Source organism: Passer domesticus, chromosome 14, assembly GCF_036417665.1.
Source record: "Passer domesticus isolate bPasDom1 chromosome 14, bPasDom1.hap1, whole genome shotgun sequence".
Taxonomy (NCBI): Eukaryota; Metazoa; Chordata; class Aves; order Passeriformes; family Passeridae; genus Passer; species Passer domesticus.
This window is the reverse complement of record NC_087487.1, coordinates 12,770,793-12,789,873: the sequence shown is the minus strand read 5'-3', so window position 1 is coordinate 12,789,873 and position 19,081 is coordinate 12,770,793. Positions and strand designations below refer to the sequence as shown.

Genomic DNA, 19,081 nt, shown 5'->3' with positions numbered 1-19,081 from the left:
CCCCGGCACCCCGGGCAGGCTGGCAGCATCGCCACCAGCCCCTCGCCCGGCGCTGCCCGCAGCGACCGTCCCCGCGCTGCCGCCAACCCGCGCGGGCCGCGACAGCTCCGGGAGGGCTGCGGGAGAAACCTGCCCGTGGCAGGGGTTGCGAGTGGGCTCTCCGCTGGCTCTGTGCCCCCCGGGAGCTGCCGCGGGAGATGGGGAGGGCTGGGAAAGCCGCTGCCGCCCTCGCCCTGCTCGGCGAGGTGGAGCGCGGGTGCCCTGCCCCATCCTCCGCGGCGGGCATCCCTTGCCGAGGGACCGGGGAGCACCGCAGGGCCGAGCCGCCCGTGGCCAGCGGGGAGGTGAGAGGTGGGAGCCCCCCGCACCTCGCAGGCAGGTTTTCCACCTTCCCTTGCACGGGGTAATGGCGTCAGATGCCACGTAGGCCCGCAAAGCTAAATCTGCCTGTGCACCCTTCCAGGGCCAGCAAAGCACCGCCATAACCACAGTAAGGAAAAAGGATCTCAGCCTGAATTTGGCTATACCGGGAGAAAGAAAAGTTCTGAGGAGCTGTTATTATGTATTCTAATGAGAAGTCATTGGAGAAATTAAAAAGGGCAGAGAAAGACGAAGACGCCAGCACTAATTCCGCAGGAAGCCTCCCAGGGAAAAGGCTGTGTGAGTGTGAACGCTGAAAAGCATGAAGGCCTGGAATTAGACTATCATTTAGAAAGCGTTACTAATCCGAAGTTACAGCAGTAATTCCATGATTTGCTGGGTCCCACACGCAGCGCCAGAATTAAAGATACGGATTTTCTAGAAATGTAACTCAACTGTGGCACCGAGTCTCGGCAAGATCCGAATGAATCATTCATTCCAAAGGCAGCGAAAGACGTGTCATTAAGAACCAACCTCCTTCTCTCCAGCCCATCTGGAATATGTATACTCGATGCAATCCCAGAAATTGTGGAAGAGATCGGAGGTGGGGAGGAAGGAATGTAGTCCTTTCCCTCCTTTATTATGTTGGCTATTTTTAAGAAATAATTTTCCAATTATTTTCACAATATTGTGAGTGGCGCTCAATTCTTCTCCCATTTATTTTTTCCCCCCTTTCGTGCGTTAGCATCGAGTCAGGTGCAAACGGTTTCAGTGGAGATGCTTTAAAACTAGACTGAACAAAGCAGGAGGGAACTGAGCAAGGTGGTTGATGAATGCATTTATTCCGGAGTAATGATTTGATGGGGGATGGAGGAAAGAAACATTCAAATTCCTAATGAATGTAATTCAGGAGGAATCATTCAACCAGCATGTTAGAGAAAATCTGTTTGGTGGGAGTGTTCTGCACTGGCAGAACCCAGGAGGTATTTCTGTCCCTGGCCTTTGTAATTGCAAAAGGTGAAAATATAAAAAGAGGATCTGAGGAAAAAAAATATACACACATATAATAAATGTCTTTGTGTGTGTATATATAAATACATATATATATATAATTTTATGCAATAAAATGGAAGTGTGGAAATCCGTGTCTACATGAGAACTGTTACAAAGGGTTGATGCAAGCTTTTTCACCTTGCTATTCAATTAGCTGGTCAGAAACCACTCTTGACTTTTACTATTTTTTTTTCTCCGCAAAATCACCTCTCCTGAGCTGATTTTTCAGTTATTTTTTCAGGCCATGCACTTGGTACACTTACCCCAGAGCAGTTCCCCCGAAGGGGACTGAGACAGGGACTGAGCGATTTGGCCTTTAATGTCCAGGAGGGAGAAATGACCGCTGAATTTTTTCTGCTGCTTTAACGCTTCATTCTTGCCCCCATTGTTGGCATGAACCCATGGGTGTCTGGAGGAGGTGTGAAGGCAGCACCCTCTCAATTAACAAGGGAGGTGGCAGTGAGTGATGGGGGGCAGCGGGATGAGAATCCCCAGCTCATGCGTGTGTGGGTCGGGGGTGAGGCAGCGGATGAAGCCCCCCAGCAAATCTCTGCTTGTGGCATACCCGCTGCATCTAGAGAGTCCCTGGCAGCCCACCGACAGGTCTCTGCTTTCTGTCTCCTTTTTTTTAAGTGCCATATTGGAAGGGAGGTCCCCAAGGCTCTGTCCTTGGGCCAGGGATGGATTTTGGCTAGACACAGGTCCCTTTGTGGCTTTGCTTTTTGCCCTGTTAGTGTAGCTGTTGGTTTGGATGGGTCTTTGCCCCTGGATAGGCAAAACCCAGAAGGGAAAGCATCTTTTTTGGGTGTGCTGAGATGAGGCATGTCCTGGCATTCCTGGCTCTTTCTCTTCTCAGTGGGACTCTCCTGGTGGAGCAATAGGATGCAGCGTAGGCCAAATATGGGTGAGGCTCCTGGAGCTGGGTTGTGATGTCTTTGTTCTTCAGGCAGAGCTGGGGGTGGGCAGAGGGAGACAGAAAGAGAAGAATCAGCATGTGCCATTGGAGGATGAATGGAAAATGTAGTTTGCGGGTTTCACCCCAAGGAAATGATGCTCTGGGAGATCCTGTGCTCCAGCTCAGGATTTCCCACCTTTTCCTAAAACTTCTCCGCCATGCAGTGGCTTTGGCGTGGTGCATGAGATGAAGGGGCTTTATACCAAATACCCGGGGAAGCCAAACTCACCAGGGCTCGGGGTCAGGTGGAGAAGGGGCTGTTCAGGCCCTGCTGTCTGAAGGAGCTCCCCTGGAAGCCAGGCTGTGTGAGCGTGCACGCTTGCTTATGGATGAAGTCCCATCAATGGGCATTTTTGTGGAACTGCCTGGCAATGGCGAGTTCCACGCTTGAGGCTGGGCTTAGCCATTTCTTTTGTCTCTCTTGGCTCCCATGCCCTCCCTGCACCCTTGATGCAAACGGACAGAGCCTCCCTTTACCTGCTGCTCTGCCCTGGCTTTGTCTGTGCTGCCGGAGAAAGGGCAGAGCCGAGGAGCTTGGAGGGTCCATCCAGCCTGTGGCCATGGATGGGTGCTGCTCGTCCACCAGGGAGGGATCACGGCTGCCTGCTGGGAACACTCGTGTGTCTGGCTGGAGGGAAGGTGCTGATCTGGCATCAGCACTGAGGCGCCTGGCACGTGGCGGTGCACACACACCGTTCATGGTGTGGGTGCCACGTGTCACCATGGCTCTGCTGCTGCCACATTGCAGCCCGTCGGTCGCCCTGAGTCTCTGGGTGTCACCAGGGGCCACCAGCCTAAGGTGGACACGAGGCTGCCCACCCTGGCTTCCCCAACACACGGTACAGGGAGTCGCCCTGTCCAGGTCGGGGATTTTGGTGTTTCGTGCCCACAAGCCTGGTCGCCTTGGAAAGGTGTTTGCCAGGATTCAAACTGGAAAAACATCATCTCAGGCTTCTCACCATCCTTCTGTCCCTCTGAGTGCACGTTTGTGACCAGAGCTTGTGCACGAGGCTGGCCCATCACACTTCCCACAGGCGGGCTCCCGCAAAGAGTCAGGACGAGGTTCTGGCTTTCGTGTTTTCTAATATTTATTCAGGGGCTCAGGTTTGGTTAGGAGCGTTTGCCTCGAAAGCTGAGGAGTGGGGGTAAAAAAAAGAAAATGGGGGGAGCAAAAGAACACAATCTCCGGCAGTTAGCTGTCTCTTGGAAACTCAACTTGCTGTTCCTATAGAGGCTTTCTCTTTTCCTTCACCCTGGTCTGGCCTTAAGTACCACTTTAAGCGGGCTTTGCTCATTCACATCCAGGCTCCTTAGAGCAATTGAGCCCGCGGGGGTTTGAAAAGAAGGGACAGTCCTTCAATGGCAGGACCTTGGGCCAGGCTAATTGGTTTTGGTTCAAGGGGATACTGGATTTGTGAAAAGCCCAAAGACATCTTTCCCACGCCAAATCCCGGCTCTTCAGAGGGGGAAGTGAGGGGTGCTAGGTGGAGAAGGGAGCTGAAAGAAAGATGGTTTAGTTGAGGAACCTCGTAATGCCCAGCATGGACCCGGATGCCCAGCAGCCTCTGCAGGGGTGGGTGCAGCCGGGGGCAGTGCCCAGGGTGGCACAGCAGTGGGGGCACGGTGCCCTTCCTCCTCCTCAGGGTAGGTGGACAGTGGTGGCTGGCTCCTGGTGGCATGCTGGCAGCAGTAGCCTGGTTTCATTAAAACCAGGCTTTTTCAGTGCATGCCAGACTCCCATGGAGATGCCACGAATGCAGGAAGGATGGGGCATGGGTCCAGAAACCAAATTGTGTCTGTGTACTCACCTATGCAGCTGTGGGGGGAATTTGTTGAGGTCTCTTGTATCTCATTTTGATTTAGGAATTTATTTATTTTTAAACATTTACTCTCTCTGGCGCCATTCCAGCAGTCCCACGACCTTTACTCTCCCCAATCCATAAAAATCACTTAATTATTGGGCTGAAAATCAAGGCTTGGAAACAAAGCCAGCTTATGGGACCATCAGTTCTTGATATATTTCCTGAGAGGACATATTTCTGGGCACCTTCAGAGCAGAGCACGCAGCTTGTTGGATATGAGATATCAAGGCATTATTTATTGAGGAAGTCTTCACACTCCCTCATCTGTTATAATTAACTGATGACATTTTTTCTTAGGTTCAAAATATGGTGAAAAAGTATAATTAGCACGAAGCTGAGGCACTGCATTAAAATGTCTCCTATAGTTAATGTAGGGTAGTCGTGCTATTTATTATAGGAGGAGCCGGCTCTGACCTCTGTGTTGCCTAACACTTTTTATTGTAAAGATTCTTGAACTTTTTTTTCTTTTTGAGAACCTCTGACACTCCCATTGTTTGCTGTGGGCCCTTGAAATTCGTCTGGGGGAAGCTCTTCGAGTCGAGAAATGCCTGTTCTTTGTCCCTTAAATTCCTTTCAGGTTTAGCTGAATTATGAATTGTTCAGAATCACGATTTTCCTTTGCTTGCCTCTTTGGGGGGGGGGTGAAATTAAAATTTATTGTTTCCCTGGAATAATAATAACAGATTAGGAGCAGGGTGAAACCATGGACTCCCACCACTTTATTGCAGAGCTCTGGACCAGCCAGGGAAGGTGGGAGGGTGTTCACAGCCAGCTCCATCACCCCTTTCCACCTTTAGGTCATATTCTTCCAGCACAGACCCTTCTCCTGGGAGAAAACTCCTCCGTGTTCTGGTGCCAGGAGGAAAAAGTGAAGGGTATGTGGGTGCATTGGCCTGGGCACTGCCAGCCCCAGCAGCCCCCTTCTCCCGGCCCCGGGAGAGCAGCCTTCTGCCGCTGCCAGATAACATTAGTCCTGTATTTCATAGTGGCAGAAATCTGTGCCGAGGCTTGGGGCTTGAAATCTCTCTGCCCGCACAGGATGAAGCAGGGATGGGTGCGGGGTGGAGGAAGGGGAATTTGTTACACTTGCCTACAATTGTTTTTCTTTTTTGCTTATATAAACAATCTATTATTTATTAGCTATAAATAATGCATTTTTCTGTATGTTTAGAATGCACGTGATTTCTGTATATTAAAAATGTACATGGTTGAAGGCACCAAAGCAAGCGCTGGCAAGTCGGGGGGTACCTGATTTCATTCTGACCATGAGACATTAATTCAGCCTCTCCCTGCCCATGCCCTTACGAGGCTGACGACACGGTCACAGCCTATTTTTAGCTCACTCCCTCTTTTCCTGTCCAGAGTGGCTGCACAGCGAGGTGGAATTAAGGTTGCATGGACAGCCATAAATTGGACACTTCCTAACTTTGAAGTGCTTGACCACGCAATCTAAGCGAGGGCTCTTCAGGGCAGTATTTCTGCATGTGGCATTAACTGCATTGGCTGGGGACGTCAAACGCAGGAGCAGAGAAGCTGTAGAGCAGAAAAGACCTATCAGACTATTGAAAGTGTTCGTTTGAATAGGTGGGGGAGTCAACAGAGCCTACATTTGATCTGAGCTAAATGGCCAAGAAGATGTCTCCAAGCTGAAAGGGGGGAAGCCTTTGTTCCTTCAGTCCCTGCCTTGATGTTTTCTTTGCCTTTGGTTTTCCCTCATTCCCTCCTAAGGAGGTTTGGGCTCCTGCTCTAGAGGAACCTTTGGCTTGCGTAGTGAATTTCTGTGCTGGTGGAAGCGAGGGTGTCCCTAGGAATGTGCACACACACGCTCGCTCCCGCCGTCACACCAGCAGACGTGTGTTACCAGCTCTCAGGTACTTGCTGATTGGCGTCCTTGCCTTGTCTTGCCTTGCCTTGCACACTCCCTCTTTCCCATGTCACTGTCAGGAGCCATTCCACATGTTGGAGGGAAAGGAGAGGCCTTTGTGTTTTACATAGGAAGGATAATCTCTTTTTTAGCTGCTGGAAGAATTACTCCAAAGGTGATTATATGCAAAGCACGTTTATCTTTGCCTGAAATAGCACTTTTTTGTTTTCTTTTTTTCCTTTGTTTACTGGTGGGTATCTCCATTCTGGCTCTCAGTAAGATGCTTGGCTGGCTGTTTTTGAGTGAGTGGACACCTTGAGCAAATCAGTCCGGAAAGAAAGCAGCCCTTTGTTTTACTTTCCCAGGTATAATGCAGTCACAGCCCCTTGCACATACCTTGTGCCAATACCAGAGCACTCTCCCCCCAGCTGGCAGTGTATTTGCCCTGGGTTATAATTATTTGACTGAGCAGTTTTGTGTTTCCAGAATTCCTGGAACCTGATACCTGCCTGGGGCCGTTTCTGGATCGGCACAGGTATCCAAGTGTCCTGTGTTTGGGTTTCCATTGTTTGGGTTTGGCTTGTGTTTCATGAGCATCTCTTTCATAACTTTCCCCCTCTCTTCTGCCTCTCAGTTCAGCAAAGGGCCTGTCTATCTGAATGCAGGCAATAAACATCTGTTCTCACCCTCACTTCTGTTAATGAGATAGAGACAGGTAAGCATCACACATACCAACTTCCCTGCTCTCAGCAACATCAAGGAAACGGTGACAAGCTATTAATGGAAAGTGATGGTCTGGGTGCTAATTAGTGCTTCCTTTTCAACTTTTACCTACATGTCTGCCGAGATGCCCATCCCAGCCTCTCCTCACTCCTTGCATCCCTTTGTTTCCAGCATGTTGTGTTCACTGTGCACATTCCATGTCAAAGAGTCTTTATTTTTTTCCCCTACTGATCACTTTCTGCATCCCTTCATTCCCTTTTTTTTCCCCTTTTCCATGGCACCCTCATTCTTCTGTGGTTGTTCCAGCCAAAGAATAAACACAATATTATAGTAGGATCTGAAAGCTTGGGGATGGGATATATGAAGTTGGTCAGGAATTGCTCATCTTCATCACAGGGTAGTAATATTTGCTTGTGGCACTAGTGCACGGGGTCAAATTACCCTGGGGATGTGAGGTCAGAGATCTATCCCCTCTTCCCACAGGTAATGCTGTAGGGAGCCTCCCAGCAGCTCACAGGTCTTGATCATGGAGCAATTAGTATTTAAAGTAGATCTTCTGGTAATGCCCAGAGACCAAGCAGGACAGGCCTCCATGGTGTGAGCCTGCAGGAGATGACAGGTCCTGCCCCAGAGAGTTTGTGATCTAAACCCTAAGAGGTTTTGCTGTCCACCAGCCCCTGGTTTTTTAATGGCTGGTTTTTGAGATCCACCCCAATTTATGCTGCTGCAGCAACATGATTCCTGGTCTCAGCTTGGTGCCCGGTCTCTCCCTTTTCTCTTTCTTCTGGTCCCTGGGCTCTGCCCTTTCCCCAAGGACACTAATCATCCCCTCCTCACCTTTTCTGCACGGGCTGTGGGTTTCTTGCTGCCAGGCTTGTGTCCCAAGGAGCTGCCTAATCTGCCCCTGTCATTCCCAGTCACAGGCTCTGCACACACCATAGCTTTATGGGGAATGCTTGCAGGGCAGTAGGAAGAGGCAGCCATGGTTTGCACATCAGCTAATTAATTTTCATGACTGAATGATGCTGCCTGGTCTCTTGTTTATACTCCTCGCCTCTCCCCTTCTCCCCCTCCTCGCTGACACACACACAAGACGACACATCTCGTAGGAACGTCAGCATCCTTCCACAGCCTTGAGACGCGAGCGGTTATTCTGTTGGCTTGTCAAACGTGGGTTTCCCTGCTTCATGGTACACAGGGGCCCCCTGTTTCACATTTGCTGATTCTTATTAGACCCAGCGCGCCAGGGCCCTGTCTCTCCCTGCAAAGCAACGCGCCGCATCCCATCCATAAATCCAACCCTGGAACAAAGCCTCTTCTACCCTGCCCCATATTTCTACCCAGCCTGCCCGCTTTCCCCTCTCTCTCTCTCTCTCCCCCTCTCCCATGCTGAAGGTTTCCTAGTGCCAGGGAGATATGATAATTCTTGTGAAGAGAGCATGAAATGCCTCTGCTCTTTGTGTCTGTTTAATTCAATGAGAATCCCAGCCCCAGATGTCATGAATGGTGGGCTTTGTGCTGGCCCTTCCTAAGCCCTAACCGCCAGCCCAGCTCTCTGTCTTTCTTGTTTCCCACCACTGGATACTGATTAACAAACTAAATTATTTTTCCTCCCTAATGATGTTTTCCCACTTTGCCCACCAGGCTGGAAGAAGCCACGGGGAGGAAAGAGTTTGTGCAAAGGATGAGATAGCCAGGGAGAAAATTAAAGAGACAGTGTTGCTGTCTGGGGTCTGGCAATGCAGGTCCACTCGGCTTTATTTCCTTATTAGAGAACGGGGTCGTGTCTGGCTGTATTTTATGTGGCTGGGTGTATTTCAGCTGAGGGATGGGCTTGAAAGCATCCACACAACGTATGCTCTGGAGCATGCCAAGGTCTGTAACTCACTTGCAATTGTGTGTGCAAGTTTGCAGGGCCCCAGATTTAAGGTCTCTTTTCCAAACGTGAGTGACATGCAGTAATTACTTGACATCCGTCCATGCATATGGGAACCTCTTTCTAATTGAGACAAATTCTCTTTTCCTTAATCAGACATGACTGAAAGTTCGTGGAGTGGGATGCCTTGGGAAGGGCTGGGACGTCTCCACCTGAGCAAGGAGAGGTGAGTCCCTGGAAGTCTTGCAGAAGGATTGAGTCCAACTCATGCATGGGAGACCAGCTCTTTTACCTGATCCCTCCCTCTCTCCAACAGCCAAATTCCCAGCCAGGCTTTTGAAACAGGGCCAGTTGTTAGCTGCTGCTAGAGAAGACCAGCAGCGATAATCCAGGGAGCCTGGATGGAGCTGGAGGCAAGTGCCAAGGCAGGATTGTGCAGAGCCACCTGCTTCTTGGAGCCCAGCAGTGCCTCCTTTCTGGACACCAGCAAAGCTGTGTCCAGCAAACACCTTCTTGTAGCAGTAAAAGAGGGTGGGTGTCAACCTTGTGAGCAGAAGAGATGGTAGGGAGGGAGAGAACCTTTTAACAACAGTCTGGGGCTCTGAGTTGTGCCGTTGGGAGTCATTGAGAGGGGGTTGGTTTGGCATTTTGATTTAAAAAAACCCCAAACAAACGAAAAACCAGAGGAGCCTCTGTGTTGGTGGTGTGGACTCCTCTCAGCTGGGACATGGGCAGGGACAGGTGTGATGGACAGGGCACAACGGAGAGCTGGGTGTGCTTAGGAAGCTCTACAGTGGTGCAGTGTTCAGCCCTGCATTTATCAGACAATACAATATAGATATTTATCTCTCACAATTGAGAGCTTGAGTCAGAGAAGGGCAGAGCCTTGCCTTTCCCTGTGCAGATCTGGGAGGCTTCTGCAGGCTCAGCTTGGCAGTAGCTGCTCCTGTGAGAGCTACACCAGTGCTGTGGTACCCAGCCATGGTTCCTCTTTTCCCCAGCTTCGACTCAAGGGGGAATAACAGGGAAAAGGGAGTTGGTTGCCTGCACCCACCAAGCCTCTGCAAGCACACCCACTGCATCCCACAAAGCACTGCCTCACGTACGGCCTTTGCTTCCCACTGCAGTCACATCTGACCCTTATTACTCCTGCAAGTTAGAACAAGGCAGGAAAAATGGCTGTGCAGTGAGTTTCTTCATGCGCCAGGATTTATTAAGAACAATAGGGGAAATCAATCCATCTATGTAGAATACATCACAGGCTGCAATGGGATAAAGCATTTATTCCGCTCTTGAAGGGTAGAGCTATAACTCATGGGAGGCAAAACCCTTAGTGCTCTGGAGTCCCTTCCCTTCATGTGTGCAAAGAAATGCTTTAGCCCATGGCAACCTACCAGCTATTGAATTTGTGTGGAGAATCTGCTGTCCTTCCCCTTTGCCGGCCCCTTTTTGGAAGGCGAGTCACTCATTAAAACACACCTCTGGAAAAATGAAGGGGCTGTCGGTTCGAAGGCATCTCTGCATCTCGGTTTTACTTTAAACAGAAAGGGAATAGAAATGTCTCAGTGATTTAAAAGCAACCCCCCACCAATTCTGAATGGACAGATTGTGCTTTAACCAACGTAGGATTTGCTGCAACTTTCTGCTGATGCCCAAGGACCAGGCACTGCAATTACAGCAGAGAGGGATGGGTTGGGGTGTTGTGACAAGGCAAGATGCTGTGCAGGGAGATGTGTGTTGTGCAGCTGAACACCTCCAGTGCTGACTAGATAGATGTGTGTGTATATATATAAGTACTCCCTGTGCCCAGCTCTCTACTCGTGGTAGAAGGCATGCGGTGCAAAGACTGGAGCAGTAGTTAGCAGGGGCAAAAGGTGACCAGGATTTGTTATAATCTTTCTGGTGAGAGAGTGTGAAGCTGGGGGGGGTTGTGGAGGGGTGGCATTAATAGTGAAATGGTCTTTTCACTAAGCCTATTTTCACTGGGTCTAATCTATGTTGTGGGAAGAGGATGTCTTCCATAGGGCAGACCCAGCGAGCTGTTTGGAGGGGTCTGGGCTGCCAAGGAGTGCAGGCAGTGGGAAGCCAGGCAATTGAGCAGACACGTCAGACAGCCTTCCTCAGCAGAGATGACTTGGTAGGTAGCGTGCTGTTGGGCAGATGGGGTTAATTCTTACACCCAAATCAAAAGGCAACCGAGGGGGGAATGTTTTATTAATGAAAGCAGCCCTTTGTGAGTATTCCTCCCGAGGCACGTTCCCTCCACCCGCTGCCTTCCCCCCTGGCTGCTGTCTGGCCCCACGTCTTGCTCAGTACCTGCTCAGCTGCCACTCACCCACTGATAGGTTTCATCAAGAAATGTCTCCATATGTGTCTGAGTCCTGAACCTGGGTATGTGGGATGGGAGGAGGAGGAGGAGAGATGAGTCCTTGGCCATGCTGGAGACAGAGGTTTGCCACAGGCAGGCAGAGCTTGGGCTGTCACAGGTGGCACGTCAGCCCATTGATTGCTGCAATGGTGCTGCAGGAGTCGCCTCTTGCTGGCACCGAAGAGCAAGAGGAGCAGAGTGCAAGGTAAAATGCAGGTTGAAAGTGGGTACTCCAGTGGGTAGGGGATGAAGGGAACAGCTGGAGATTGGGTTGGAGAGGTTGGAAGTGCCTTGCTCACCATCCAGTCCCCTTCCCATCCCACCACCTCTCTGCCTGCCAAACAATGGACTCAAGAGAGGAGATTTCTGTTCACCCAGAAAGCAGCTTCTCCTGGTCTTTCTTACCCTGCTGTCTCTCTGTGCCCATGTCCTCAGGGGCCCTGGACACCTTGTTCTGTTAAAGGATAGGGCCGTGGGAGTGTCAAGGGCTGCGTGTGGAGATTATTTCTGTCGCTTTGTTAAAAATAAAACAAAAGCTGGTTTATGACAATTGATTCGGGAGAAAGAGGAAGTGGAGCTCAATTCCCAGAGCGCCTTTTAGCAAGGCTCTGCATGCGCGCGCGCGTGTCGTACGCGTGTCAGAACTGAGCACCCACGGAAGGCCGGGTCGGGAAACCTCACATGGAAGCGGGGAAAAGACCCCAGTGCATGGCTGCTTCCCTGAGGGAACCCCCGCAGGGCTAATGTTTGATCTGAGGCTCCGTTGTACTCCTCTGAAACCTTGGGATGTCAGGAGCTCGAAGGGAGCCTGGGATGGAAGAGGATGCTATTTGCATTTTCCTATGAATGCATCTATTTGTATAAATCTGGTGTCTCTGTGCATGCGCACACTCCCCTACGCATGCATTTGTTTGAAGAGCAACACGCTGTCCCTGTAGTGTTCTCTGCTCAGGGCCAGAACTGGTTAGTCTGAAATTCAGACTCTTCCTGGAGGAGCTGCAACTCCCCTCCCCGCTTCAAATCTAGCAATGGCTATGGACATAGGAGTCCCGAGATGGTTCACCATGCAATAGCAGAGTTTCATTGTGGGGGATGAAGGCTCCCCCTTTCAAATTTGCACAGACATCAAAAGAATCTGGAAGGTTCAAACAGATCACAACGTAATCAAAATGCCAAGCCACCGTCTGCTTCTGCCTTTGGGTTGACAAGCAGGATTAGCACCCAAGGGAAGCAGGGTGTAATAGTGTTTCACGGGCACTGTGAACAGCCCAGGAGTGTGTGGAGTACAGAAAGGTTAGCCGAAGGGCAGGTCTAGCTACAGACGTACGGTTGGGGGCGGATTTTAAAGCAAGGAGCTGTACTCGTACAACCTCCGTGGGTATTTACTTTAGCAGAAGGCAGGACTCTCCTGTATACCAGTGATGTCACGCTGGAAGCAGTTTAAGCTAAACTGGAGAGAGCCAGTTTAAGAGTGAAGATGTGCACCAGCGTGGCGAGGAGCAGCAGCAGTTGACCTATAGTGCTGTCATTATAATGGTGTGGTTTTCCGTGTAGACAACCCTGGAGCGGAGCAGCTAGCCTGCCATCCCTTATGTTTCACTGTCTAGCTGAGATGTATAACATGGCCCTGCCTGCATGCAGTTGCAATCACCCTCTGGTTCTCCACAGAGTACTGGAGCAGAAGCCGAATTTTCAGCGTGCATTGTGTGTCTATTGCACCGTCTGAAGTAGTCCCATCATAGCTAAAGACACATGAAATGCTTCCCAAATACTGCTTTAGTGTCAGTAATTGCTGGTCTTGTCCTGAGGGCAGCCCGAGACCAGAGATGAGGATTCCTTGGTTGGTATTTGGTGTTGCTCATTTGGAGAACTGAGCAGCATTGATGTATCCACTGTAAAGCTCCCATCGAGTGAGAAATGTATCTGTAGCTTTGTCTGTGTCGTCTGTGTAACCATGCATTTTATAACTGACCTTGTTTTAAATTTGTGTTAAATTAAGGTTTAGGAAGCTCATGTCTTCTTTACTGATATCACTGCAGTTTTGGTTCGGGATTTATTTTGTTTTTGCCAGGAGAAAGGCATAATTTGCCTATAACTCACTCTCTGATGGCTGGACAGGTGACATCTTGCCTTGTAGCTCTTGGAATGCTCTATCTGTCCAGTCCAGGGCCACTCCAGTGCCTGGCAGCCTTCAGAACTCCCTGGGACACAGTGAGGCAGGCGCTTGCCTGTGTGGGATAAGCCTGCCCGTGTCCAACGGTAAAGCCATGGCAAGGGCACAGCCGCCTCTGTGGCCAAGGCAGGGCCCAGGCAATGTGTGCTGCCTGCTGAAGGAGAAGTGTCCAAGATTGTTCCAGCCAGGAGGGCTGGGGAAAGCGCTGTGGGAGCGCCGCGTGCCCAGCGCCTTGGCACCGTGAGCAGGGCCTGGGCTAAGATGGCCGCTCGCCAGCGCACTCTGGTCCACCATGGCAACTCCTTTTCTCCCGGGACCCCCTTTTACTGGCTGCCACTGCTCCCGGGTGCCCACTGCCTCGGGGCTGGCGGAAGGGAGCCCGCTGGGATGGGCCAGCTGCGGGCCTGAGGCAGTGTGGGCCCCGGCGGCCATTTTGCGGGAGGCGAGCGCCGCCTGTAAGATGGCCGCATGGGCATGAGGTGGGGTGCAGCGCTGCCTTGTCCTCGCCACGCTGCCTCCCTCACGCCGTCCCCTCCTTATCTTGCTAATTACCGATGAAGGCAGAACAATAACGGGAGCTGGCATGCCCCAGTTCTTTCTCTGCCACCTCCTTCCTCGGGCGGAAAATCTGCGCACACACCTCCCCCCCCACCGCCCGCCAGCCCCTCTGTGATATTAACTGAATTAACATACTTCCTAATTTGCCCTGTGTTTTTCCTGCGCCGGCTCCCAGCCGCCTCGTCATGGCTTCTCCAACTGGTGGGGAAGAAGCGAGTGCGTTCATCCCCTCCGCTCGTTTGGTTGTATGCGAAAAATCCTTAATGACATCTAAAAGGGGTGGCGGGACAATAGCCCACGCGGGGTTTGGCAGGAGACGTGCGATATTTACCCCGCCAGACCATCCTCGCTGCCTCTTTGCCGAGGGATTACGACGGCCGCCGTCCCCGCGTTCCTCCATTTATTTATTTTGCTGGTGGCGGGGGGGACGCATTGGCACGCGGCTGCTTTGTGTGCCTTGCTTCACCTATGAAAAGGACATATTAAGGTGTTGCCATAAACCCCCGGATGACAAAGGAAGCGCCTTTCTCTTCTGCTTGTGGGCAACAATGACAGAAGCCTTTAAAACCAAGAAATTTTTTCCCCCCAATTGCAGAAGGCTTCATCTAAAAGGAACTTAAATACATACCATTAATTCTAAAGAGCTGAGCTCCTGCTAACTATGCCATGCTTTTTGTTTCTGATAGTATTTGTCCATTGCAGAGAGCAAGCCAAGGATGCGGAGCCTCCCCCGCCCTCCTCTCTTTGTTTAAGTGACAAAATGTTTCCATGTTCTTGTTTAGAAAATAAATCTTTGTGGATTTTTTCAGCTTTTATTTTTATTTTTTTTTACCCATTTATCGTGGTGTGAAATCCAAACTCCCCTTCTTCCCAGATCTTGGGAATCCATGTTCCTCATGATCAATTTTCCCTCCTTTATCTAAAAATACAACATTATTTTATAGCATTACTCTGAAAATGCAGCAGTTATATTTTGAATTTGAGTATTCAGAGCTTCAGGATATTGCAATATTTTTTTTTACAAGCGATGAATGAAATGCAATGATTTAAGTGTGTAATGCACAATACAGATGCCATGCATTGTAAATACATTTCAGGGGCATAAAATCCAACACAGAGAGCCGGTGTTCCACGAAAGCCGGGAGTCCAAAAATAACTGTAAAAATGAATTGTCTGTCGGGACGAATCTCTCAGATCCAAGCCAATATTTGCAGGGTTACAATATACAACTGGCTTACTTATTGGCATAAATATCTCATTTTAAAATGCCGATGATAAACTGAAAAAGAGGTGAAGGAGATATTTGAATGATTACTGGATGCCATGGATTCCCTGCATTTAATTTCATACTTACATGCTATTTACTTATCCCATGTTTATGGGTATGCGCTTTAGCTTCATATAAATCTCTCCTGTCTGTCTGTCTCATTGCGTTCTTTTCTCTTCTGCCATCCCATCTGCTTCTCATGGTCCTTCTCCTGAAACCACATCACAGGATCTGATGGGGATAATGGGAATCCGCCTCTGGTCTCTATCATAAACATGCCAACGTGGGCTATTGTGTCGGGAGCCGGCGGTCACCAGATGGTGCTTGGTTGCCCAGGGTCTGTGTCACTGGGTTTGGTCTCTCGATAAACCAACAGCTCCTTTAGCATTGTGTTTTCCCCCAAGATCTACCTACCCTGGCTGAGGAGGGTGTAAGGACCTTGGGTAATGAATCCCCAGGGATGAAATCCTTCTGGGTGTGTTGGGTGCTTTGCAGCCTCAGCTATGCAGCTATGAGCTGCCCTTGCAGAGCTGAGGTTTGTTAATCCCTGTGCTCAGCCGTGTTCACCCTGTCTGCATTCCTGGAAAGGAAAATGAATGGTAGTTTGGGACTGAATGCTGTCTCCATCTGGAAAGCAGTCCATGTCAACCTAAGCAGACATCTTGCTACCTTTATGTACCGGGCTTGGGAAAACAGGGCAGAGACATCTCTGTGATGCAGACAAAATCAAACCGTCTCCTCTTGCCTGGGCTCACAGACAACTCTTGAGTGTCTGCAAAAGGACTGGCTTGTGGAGGTATCACTGAGAGATGTAGATGTTACAGAGTGACTGAGGTATGGGGCTTTCCCTGTGAAAAAATGTCCTCCAGCCACGAGAGACCCAGGGACAAATCCTGCTCTTCATTGTGTGTCTGTATGTCCTCAGGAGGTCCTGGACATTGTTGTACATGTGAGCTGCAGAGCGGGGATTAATGCAGAAATAAAGATTGAAGATAAAACCAGTGAGAGCGATGTCTCTTCCTGAACGCAGACAGATGGAGAGAGCCTGGCATAATTACATTTAGCAAAGGGCCGCCATGAATGAAACCAATTAAAGGAGAAGCAATGCTCATGTGAGAGAGAGAGGGAAAGAGGAAAGCAACCACCTCTCTGGGTCTTCTTGGGCATCCACCTTCTCTGGGGGGTGAATCACTCACAGTCCCCAAGTCAGGGGTGAGCTCGTGCGCGCACCTGCCTCCTGGCTTAGGGGGACTTAGCTTATCTGCCATGGTGAAAAAAGAAGGAAATGGGAAACATCGGGCGCTGGCGGGGCCGGCATGGAGCTGGCTCGCAGCCAGCCCCAGCCTCGCCGTCTCCATTGTCTCATGGCTTTAATGCGTGCCTAGAAATCCAGTATTTAGGATTCAGGTTACCATTGTAAAGCAGAAAGGTCGTGCTCAGCGCCGCTTGGTGTGGATTCCTCCGGCAGCTCTTTTGCCTGCGTGCCCCATGTTGGGATGGTGTTGGCAGAAGGCCTGGGGCCAGGAGGCTGCAAGGAGCACGTCTTTGCTGCCTCTGGCGTGGTGTGCACCTTGCAAGGGATGCTGCTGTCTTTGGGATTTAGGGAGGGCAGCGGGAGGTGTCCAGAAAGCCACACAAAAGAGAGGTTTGCATTTGCTGGGCAGCCAGAGCTGAGCATGCCTTGCTGACAAGCTTGGCATAAAATCTAGCAAGGCAGGATCAATGTGTCTCTTCCTTTGGCTCTCACTTGGTGGGAGCTTCACGAGTAGCTGCTGCTCGTGGCCAAGGCTAAGAGAGGCTTTTGGGACTGTTCCTCCTGATTTCATTTGTAGTCCCAGAAATGGCTGTTTTCCAGCTTTCTTCCCTTCTTCTACTATCCTGCTCTCAAGGGAAGGTGCCTTTTGGGTAGAAGAGCAGCTGGCAAGGCTGGACTAGAATAATTCACAAGGGTTTTAGAGCAAACCTTGGGATTTGGGGTGTCTGTTGCAAACCTCTAGCAACTGTAATCAAGGACTGTTTAAAAGTCTCAGTTCTCACTTAAAATTAATAGACTTATGCTAACAAGAAATATATTTAGGGACATCTTAATTGCAGGGAAAACTCTCGAAATAAGTCAAAGACCTTGTAGGGCTTAGGACTTATCAGTTTGAAGAAAACTCCTCCAGTTAGTTGGTTTTTGGAATGAGTCTTAGCACTTTTGGGGATCGAGACTCAAAGCTCGAGGCTGATAGTGCAGGATGCTGTGTAACACCCAAACAGGGAGGAAAAGAGAGACTGACAACTCAAAGTGTAATGGATCACACTGGGTTGGATAACGGCTGGCTTGGGTCTCATTTAAGCCCCTAGACATACTGAGGACTCTCAGGAGTGGTCCCAGCCCCTGTTGTATGGTCCTGGGCACGGAGAAACTTGGTCACAGAGATCTGTGGTCCAGAAGGTAATAATTGGTGATGTTGGTCCCTGGCACCCTATTCTACAAGAGAGGGATGCACATCTCTGTATGTGCTAATGGAGGTGGTGGGGACAGGGCTGTACAGATGCAGATTGGCTGTGCCTGTGGATACGTGTGGCTCTGTCTCATTCTGGGAACAGCTTGAAAAACAGTGTTTGACTTCCACGCTGCCAGACTCAGAAAAAAAAATGCTTTTTAAAATTTATTTGGTCGTTGCTTTAACTGAGAGGTCATGTACTGTGTGCAGCGCTGTGGAAGACTCTGCTTAAGAGCCAGAGGAGGAGATGCTGTCTCTGTGGTGTCCTCATGGTACTGTGCAGGATCTCCCCAGGCTGCTGCAGACATGTCCCAAGCTGCCACTTGGACCAGTGACTCAAGGGAATGTGCTCCTTCAGTCCATTTGTGATACATTTCATAGGTATTGCCTTGGTCCCAGTGGCCGCTTGTCTGAATGTGCTGTTGCCAGGGTGAGTTTTAATGCATCTCATGCAGAAGTGTACTGGAGCTCTCCAGAATGAAGGGCAAACTGCATGTGTGAGTCTGGACCTGTACCAAGCTTTTAAGGCAGTTGTGGTCCTGCACAGTCCCCAGGCTGAGCTTTCTGATGGCGTGGCACTGAGGAGCAGAGGAAATAGAGGGCTTCTGAGTGGGTGCGAGGCTAGGACCCATCTGACTCATTTTGCTTGCAATCAGGGGAATGGGTGATGTGTCAGAGCAAGCTGAGAGCTTGGGGAGGAAACAAATAGTTCAGATAGATAAGTGCTGGCTGGGGAGCCCATCAGGTGCCTGTTCCTTTGCAAAGGAAAGATCCTTCCTGCAGCTTGTTGCATTTCTGCAGGCTCTGACTGACTTCTGCCTCCTTGCCTCCTTCTCATCCCCAAAGGACAGAGACTAAAGGAGTGCCTGCTATTGCTGCAGGAGCTTGAGGATGCGGTAGGAAGTGGCTGGTCTCTGCTACCTAATTAACAGCATGGCTGAGTGCTGGGAAACAAAGGCTCCGGTTTCTACACTCTCTTCATCCTTCTTCCCTTCCTTCCTAGCCCCTAAAAGAAACCGCCCTACTGATACCATGGGATGTTTCCATAGATACCTCTGTGGCTGCAGGGATGTGGAGGGACTGTCTTGCTGTGTGCAGTGGGATGAGGATGGTGATGGTGTGCTTTATTCCAGACTTGGATCAAGCACTCCAGGGAAGGCGTGGCTGGAGGAACAGGGATGCATCTCTTCTGCTTGGGCTATTTCCATCTGCAGCTGTCTCAAAGCTCTGCAGAGTGCCCTTCTGCCTCCTCTGGGAAAAACCTGCCTGTGTTGACCCATTTGGGCATGGAGCAAGCAGAACTGGCCACAGATGCCTGCTGCAGGAAAGGCTTTGCCTGTTCCATGCTCCAAAGGCAGTGCCAATCTACTGGGATTGTGGCACCAGTGATCAGCAGGGCCAGTGCACTTGGCTGAGGGGCTGAGAGCTGCAAGGGCTCTGCCGAGGAGGGATTCTCTGCATCTTGGGGAGTTTTCACACTTCCATCCCCTGATCAGACCCACTCAGAGAGAGTCATGGTGGCAGGCAGAGGGA

General features: G+C 50.3%; 1 long non-coding RNA gene across 14 annotated transcripts in view; it reads left to right on the top strand.

Moving 5' to 3' along the window:
- The window catches only part of LOC135280913 (uncharacterized), a 45,509-nt gene that overhangs the window by 11,325 nt on the left and 15,103 nt on the right, over positions 1 to 19,081 (top strand). For all 14 annotated transcript variants that reach the window (XR_010347723.1, XR_010347716.1, XR_010347717.1 and 11 more), the window contains one exon: positions 8,850 to 8,919. This is a non-coding gene — a long non-coding RNA (uncharacterized LOC135280913). The remainder of the gene's footprint in view (positions 1 to 8,849; positions 8,920 to 19,081) is intronic.